This window comes from Lytechinus pictus, chromosome 6 (assembly GCF_037042905.1).
Source record: "Lytechinus pictus isolate F3 Inbred chromosome 6, Lp3.0, whole genome shotgun sequence".
NCBI lineage: Eukaryota > Metazoa > Echinodermata > Echinoidea > Temnopleuroida > Toxopneustidae > Lytechinus > Lytechinus pictus.
This window is the reverse complement of record NC_087250.1, coordinates 5,447,234-5,454,941: the sequence shown is the minus strand read 5'-3', so window position 1 is coordinate 5,454,941 and position 7,708 is coordinate 5,447,234. Positions and strand designations below refer to the sequence as shown.

At 38.8% G+C, this 7,708-nt stretch overlaps 1 pseudogene; it reads right to left on the bottom strand.

The window, feature by feature from the left end:
• Nucleotides 1-3,859: 3,859 nt before the first annotated feature.
• On the bottom strand, nucleotides 3,860-7,182 carry LOC135154477 (uncharacterized; annotated as a pseudogene).
• Between the last annotated feature and the right edge of the window lie 526 nt (nucleotides 7,183-7,708).

Sequence of the window (7,708 nt, the reverse complement as noted above, 5' to 3'; positions counted from 1 at the left end):
GATGGGTGGGGGGGATGATTGAAATATTTTGGCATTTTTTTGCAATCATGTTTTTAGATATGCAAGGAATTGTCATTGATATGTCCACAGTGGCGACCGTGGGTCACGGCATTGGGGGGGGGGCACCAGCAAAATGTTTGAATGACTGAGTGAGTGACCTAATAGAGACATTTTAAGGACAATGTCATTAAACGGATATGTATCTCACTGATCAAATAATGCGTGCGCGAAGCGCGAGCTGAAATTGTTTTATATTCACACCTAAAAAGGGACATTATAACAAAATTTCTATAATCATGATAGGTACCTGTCACGCTTAACAATGCGAGCGCGAAGCGCGAGCTGAAAACTTAGATAATTCAGACCTGAAGTGGGGCATTCTAAGGTTTCTTTGTAGGAATTAACTAGGACCGTACGTATTTCATTAACCAAATGATGCGAGCGCGAAGCGCGAGCTGAAAATTTTTGATATTCAGATCAGAAGAAGGGACATTTTAAGGACTGATTTTAGGAATTCATGAAGAGCAGACATATCTCACCAATCCACTAATGCGAACGTAATCACGGACAGTGAGGAAATGTTTCATATATACGAAGACCTTAACATGGGGCAATCACTTTTGAGTCATGAAAAAGAAGCATATATCACTACATAAAAAAATGATAACTCAAGTGCTAGGAAATATATTTGGTTTATATTGACTTGAAAACGGGATTTTTAGTACAACAGGATTATATATCTCGTTAAACAGACAATGCGAGCACCAGGAACAATGAAGACGTAGGCCCTGTGCAAATTATGTTTCATAAAGTTATGATAAAAATGTTTCTTATGTAATGTAACTTTACATAGTTATAATATAATATAACATTCTTATGAATAATATTTTCTTCTTTCCCACTACGTTTCTCTTCCTTTCTCCCTCTTTTCTCCTTTTCCCATTTTCCCTGTTTTTTTTTTGGTTTTTTTTTGGGGGGGGGTCAGCCGATGGGGGGGGGGGGGATGTGCCCCCCATGTCCCCCGTAGTTACGCCACTGTATGTCCATATGGCAAATACCCCTCCAATATTATTATCTTTTTTACCCAATGATGGTTTAATGGTTTTATTAGAGATTACATTCAACAAATTTTTGACATTCCATCTTAATCCCTTCCCAAAGACCCCAACATTGATGAATTGGAAGAAACGGGGGTTTCTCTTCAATGTTATAATAAAGACATAAGTATTTTGTTTGGAAATGGTGAACTGGCTCTTTATTTATTTATTAGACCATACTTCACGCTACTACCGTGGGTATGGTGAATTACACGGTAAGCCCCTGGGCTCCGACCTGCTGAGAGCACCGGAGCTCCCTGGGTTAGGGTTGTGACAACACCGTACTTGAATCAGGCTGGTGTTGAGATTGACCTCGGAAAATATGGTGTATTTCCGGCAGTTTGTGTTGAAGGCTGGTGTCGATTGTCATCTGCTGAACCCAATACTGCACTGTGGCTGCATGGTGTTGATGATCTACAAGCAATTTCCCCATTCAGCAACACCGACCACCAGGGATTGGGAGAATCGGGATTTAAAGTTCAGTGTTGGTGTTGATGAACTGTAGCTCACGAACAGGGTGCGAACACGACGAACCATCTCCATAAAATTATATTTTACATTTAAGATGAGAGCAAATCATTAGAGTTTTAATACATTTCAATGAAAAATAATATTACGCTTGGTGTTGGAGCTCAGTTCAGCAGCCCTTTCACGCTCTCAACACCGTACACCGTACTTGAAATCACCCAATGACTTGCTACCTGGCGTTCCTGCCTTATTTATTATACGCTGCCTTGAATTGACCTGGTCGGTCCTGCCTGGACCGAGTGTTTTCCAACTGCAGTGAGGCATGCTTACACTTGACGCTGAAATATCATTTAAGAGTTATGGCATGAGCGAGACTAGGCCATGGTCATGCATATTGAGATATCAGTTGACTTCTATCTTAATCAAAAAGAGGCGCTCTTTAGTTACAGTAGGCAGTAGCTACGTTACTCTGAGTGAGGCCAAGTTACGCGACCTCCTGAGAGACTGCAATTACACATGTGAGTTTTTGTGATGATTACTGACGTTGCAATTGACATTGCATACCGAGTCATTAAACAGTTGTAGACAGAAACATAGATTGCAACTCGCAAGAAAATGTAATACATCTTAATTCTTATTACATATGCATATGTTTTTTTGTATTAGTCTTGTTTGAGAAAAAGAGGATGTCAAAAAAGTTTGAATGCTACAAAGGCCTCAATAAATATTACACATAATTTTCTTAATTCCTCTTAATTATGTGAAGAGACTTGTAAAAGAAAGAATGAAAAGAAATGAATAGCTGTAATAATAGTTGTAATGTTTTTTGACAGAATCATGAACAGGTTACAGATGATGATGGCACAGTGTTGAAAACTGTTTGATGGAGATGGCGCATCGTTGGATTTGTTTAAAATTAGACCAACAAAGAATCAAAGTTACAACAACATTTAACCGATATTAGACAAACATTGAATCAACGTTTACGCCAACATTGGACCAACATAATAGACCAACGTTGGATCAACGTCACCCAACGTTGGACCAACATTGGACCAACGCTGCCATACCTGCCTCATCTGGACAATGATTATGCACTCATGAATATTCATTACATCAGTAAATGACAAAAATTTTAGGTAATATTGCTATAATAATTAAAGTATTTATGTTTATTCAATATTTCCACCATGAAAAGTTTCAGAAAAGTATGTGGCTCCATTACCATATCATTTATAATCAAAACATATTATTCTAAGTTAAATTTTCAAGGTTAAGTGTGGAAAATGATATTAACTGTATTCTGCCAAGTATAGCAAAGTTGCTCTATATATAGGAGTCAATGACAGGATTCAGTGGATAGGTGTAGGATGATAGGAATAGGATTAGGATGTAGGATTTTAGGATATGATAAGACATGATGTTAAAGATTAGTGTGTAGAGTTGTAATGGTGGACTTCACCTTGAAACCAATTAATGTTTTGTTAATTACTGCCATACGTTGGAATAACGTTGGAGCAATGTTGGAGCAACGTTGTGATAACGTTGTAACAATGTTGGAGCAATGTTGCCAGACAACGTTGGAGCATTGTTGCTGGACAGCGTTGAACCAACGTTGTAAACATAGTTGGACTGACGATGTATGCACGTGGACGTCCATCGCTGCTTCAACGTTGCCCATCAACGTTGCAGCAACGCTGTAATTGATGACTCAGCCGACATTATACCAACGTTGGAGCATTGATGGTGGACAACGTTGAACTGACGTTGGAAATGTTGTTGGTCTGACGATGTATGGACGTGCACTTCTATCGATGATGCAACGTTGCTTACCAACGTTGTAGCAATGTTGTATTTGACTATTTAGCCAACATTGGATCAACGTTGCCAGACAACGTTGGAACATTGTTGCTGGACAACGTTGAACTGACGTTGGAAATGTTGTTGGTCTGACGATGTATGCGCGTGCACTTCTATCGATGATGCAACGTTTGCCTGCCAACGTTGAGGCAACGTTGGGAAAAAAATCCCAACGTTGATCCAACGTTGGTCCAACGCTGTATTGTTACCTGGGGTGGCATCCACAGTCACATTAGATTCTTTACTTGGAATATTTCCACCAGTGGACTCATTCTCTCCGCAAGAGCAATTTTGATTAAGGGTGATCGGTCTCTCTTCACCAGTTGTAAGCCTATTAGGCTCTGAGGGTTCCCACAAGAAGGTGAAGGGGGGGGGGGGGTTGTATTTTCTAAAGTTGGCAGTGGTTGTGACTTCACTCTGTCATCTGGCTTATCCTATGGAGTAGGGATTGATATTTCATCCAGCGGGTCAGGAATCAACAATCTCCTGTTGACTACCTTTGTTGGTCCTCCAATCGTGGATCGGATTTTATACACGTCACCCTTCTCGCTCACTGCCGTCAAAATGAAAGGATCCCTCAAAACCTTGTCTTCAAGTTCATGACGTCCATCAAATGCGCATTTCTTCAGTCGTACCCTTACGCCAATGCTCAGGGGTGAATTTACCGGGAGGGCGCCATGCCTCCTCTTCTCACTATTCTGTATCATTTACATTTTCTGCTGCGCAGCAATGTGGGCCTGTTGGAGTGATTTAGAGTGTTCTGACACAAAGTCTTCATCACAATCTGCATGCCCATTCCCTATGAATTGGTCAAATACGGAAGTTGGTATGGTGACAATGGTGACAATTCAGTTGTCCCATGTGGAGTACAATTGTAAAAAAATACCAACTATTAAAGCCCGGGCCGCTTTTTTTTTTTTACACTACTGCTCCGCCAAAATTCCCAGAAATACGAAAGAAACGGCTCGCGGGCAAGTCTAATCTGTGCGCTCTTGAAAGCAAAGGTCTCGGAATTCCCGCGTGAAATGTGTATGAACCCGGTGTATGAAGTTGAATGAATTATCCAAAACCACCTGAAATCACCCCGTTACCACATTATTTTCTTAGGGTTATAGTTGATATTACGGAAAAGGGTTCTAAAAACCATTTTAGTTTGTAACTAAGCTGTTTTTGTATTGAATATGAATATGTAAAAGATATTGTTTATTTAAAGTCTAGTGGCGAATTGAATTTGCTGAAAGAAAGTGTGAGGGCACTTTATAATATTTTTCCTACAGTATATAGGCCTCACTAGCGTCCCCACGGGGGGGGGGGGAGCAGGGGGCAGTCTGCCCCCCCTCCCCTGACGAGTCACAACCCATGCAAGGGACGTATCCCTGCCCCCCCCCCCCCCCCTGACGGGCTTGAAGCCCTTTTTTTGCTTGTCAATTTTTTTTCTGGTACGAAATCCTATATTCGTTGGTTGAAGACCTTTTTTTTTGTGGCTTGTAAATTTATTTTTCTGGTACGAAATCCTATATTTGTGGTTGAAGACCTTTTTATTTTTTTATTTTTTTGCCTGTCAAATTTAAGGGCTGACAAATTTGCCCCCCCCCCCCTGTGAAAAAAAACGGTACGCCACTGATATAGGCCTTCTAGTATTGACTTGTTCTGAGGTTTTCCCAACCTGAAATACTTTTTAGAATCACGTACAAAGTATACATTTGCAGCAATTTGTACGTAGTGCACCTCTTGGACAAAGTTCAGTAGTAGTTGTGATCTGAGAAAGATGAAAAGGACCCGAAAAGAGAAGAGAAGCTATAGGGGTGGGGAGTGCGAAGGAATAGAGATAAAGAGTGAGATGAGATACAAGGAGATTGATTTGGAAAAAAAATTATATTGTGAAGAAAAAAATCAAAAGAAATGGGCCCTAAGCAAGAGGAGGGGGAGGGGGTAATAAAAGAAGAGTCTACTCAAGTAGACAAATCAGATGAACAAACTAAAACGTTCATATTGGACAACTAAATAATTCATGAAATTTTAGTCACATAAAATATGGGGAAATCACAAGACAAATTGCCGATTTCATGAAGTCATGGATGCACCACTAACCATTCATTTTGTTTACAAATGTATTTATACTGCAAAAAATCATTATTTGGCCAATCACATGATTTTTTTATAAATCGAATCAAGTTTACATTTCATTGTTATGTAGGCATTCTTAAAATATAATGAACTCAATAAAATTGAGCTTGACTATATTTTTATACCTTTAATCACTCAATTATTATAAATATTGAATCATAATTTCATATTTTCAAGGTTGTTAAATAGAACTATAAAGTATGTAATGTGTGAAAAGCTTTGCATTTGTTCAGCAATTATATTTGCATCCGTATGATTTCTTTTGTTCTCTTTTTCTTTCCTGTAATACATATATGTACGCATATGAGAATAAGTCTACTATACTTCCTTTCCAAGGGGGATTCACAATTTACAAGCTTTGCTTTTTAGTGGATCCCCCTCATTTCCATTTATGCTCTATATTATACTGTTTTTTTTTTTGTGTGTTTTTTACGAAGTAAGAATGCCCTTCTGTAAAATTGTACTTGATTTGTATTACTTTATATTACTTTGTATTATGTTTTGAATGGAAATGAAATAAAAGAATTGAAAAAATAATTGAAACGTGAAAAACATATCTATCATCTAGATATCCTAGAAAAAGTTTTGAGGAAATCAGAATTTCGGAAAAAAAATTTGTAGTAATGAACTAGTCGTGCACCTATGATGTCAACAAGTTGGCAATCGCCTAGTGATATATATTTCATTAAAAATCCATATCATTCTTATTAGTTGTCCGATTTCCCTCAAACTTTTTAGCCTTTTCTGTCAATCTGATTTTTCTTGTCCTGTTGAAAAAAACGTATTTTGAGGTAGACTTTCCTTAAAAAGAAAATTGAGAAAGACAGAAATAATTAATAGAGAGGTAGAGAGATCTTCCAAATAAAAATGATAATAATAATGATAATAATAATGATAATAATAATGATAATAATAATGATATTAATAATATTAATAATTATAATGATCATAATATCAATAATATAAAATCATCTTTCGAGAGCGCATATCACTGCAGAAGCAGTCCATATGTGCTTTGTGAATAACTAGAGAAAATCAAAAGTACCAAGGTGTGCATATCAATAAATACAGACAAAATTCATCGACAAAATTATTGTGCCCAATTCAATGCCAACAAAATAAAGGTCTTTTGTATTGGGCAAAAAGCAAGAGGGCAATGCAGAGACCACTGTCGCCCAAATACAGAACGGGGAATGCTGGAGAGAGGGGGCGAGTACTGAAGATCAGAGAGGTGAAAAATTAAGTCGACGAAGAAAAGAAATCTAGTCTATCTGCAGTTAAGAACCCTCGCTAGTTCTTTGTTTCATGCATCTGAATGTCTGGAGGTGCAATAACTGCGAACAAAATGCTCATACGGTGTAGAATTAATATGAAATGCAAGCGGATTATGTCCCTACAAACTAAACGCTTTTAAAAAGCTATATATCTATATTGAAATCATAATGTTTGTTTTGTATGACTATTGAACGAAATCAAGATGTGCACGACGAAACGTGTGTGGTCAACGTGTTAGACTCTAGCGCAAGTCGTTTATGTGAAGTTTTTCAATATTTTGGCGGAGCACTGGTGTAAAAAAAAATACGCGCCCGGGCCACTTCTTCCGACGGTCAGGATCAAGGGAGCGAATCATACAACACAAGGTTCGGTTAAATCTCTGTCTGCCCGTTTCCTTGGGGATAGTAAGGTGTGGTGTGTGTTTTTTCAATGCCATGTAGCTTGAATAATTCTGGTACCAACAAACTTTCGAAATTTCGACCCTGATCTATATGAATTCGATGTGGAGCACCGTAGTGAACGATCCAGCCATCAATCAAAGCACCTGCTACTACCGCGGTGGTTTGGTTCTTGCAAGGAATGGCTTGAGCGAATTTGGTGAAGGCATCTGTGATTACCAAGACATCCTCATATCCACCTTGGCCCTTGTCTAGCTTGAGGAAGTCTATCGCGATCAACTCAATGGGTCTGAATGCCAACATATTTCGTCTTGGGGTCCGTATAGCTGGCGTTGGAGTCTTGGATGGAACACAGACAAAATACTTCCGGGTGTGTGCATTCACATCATTACACGGCCAAAACACCTTTCCCGCAGGATCGCTAATGTTCTCTTGATGCCTTGGTGGCTCCATTGGTCGTGGGCCATTTCTATCATTTTTGTC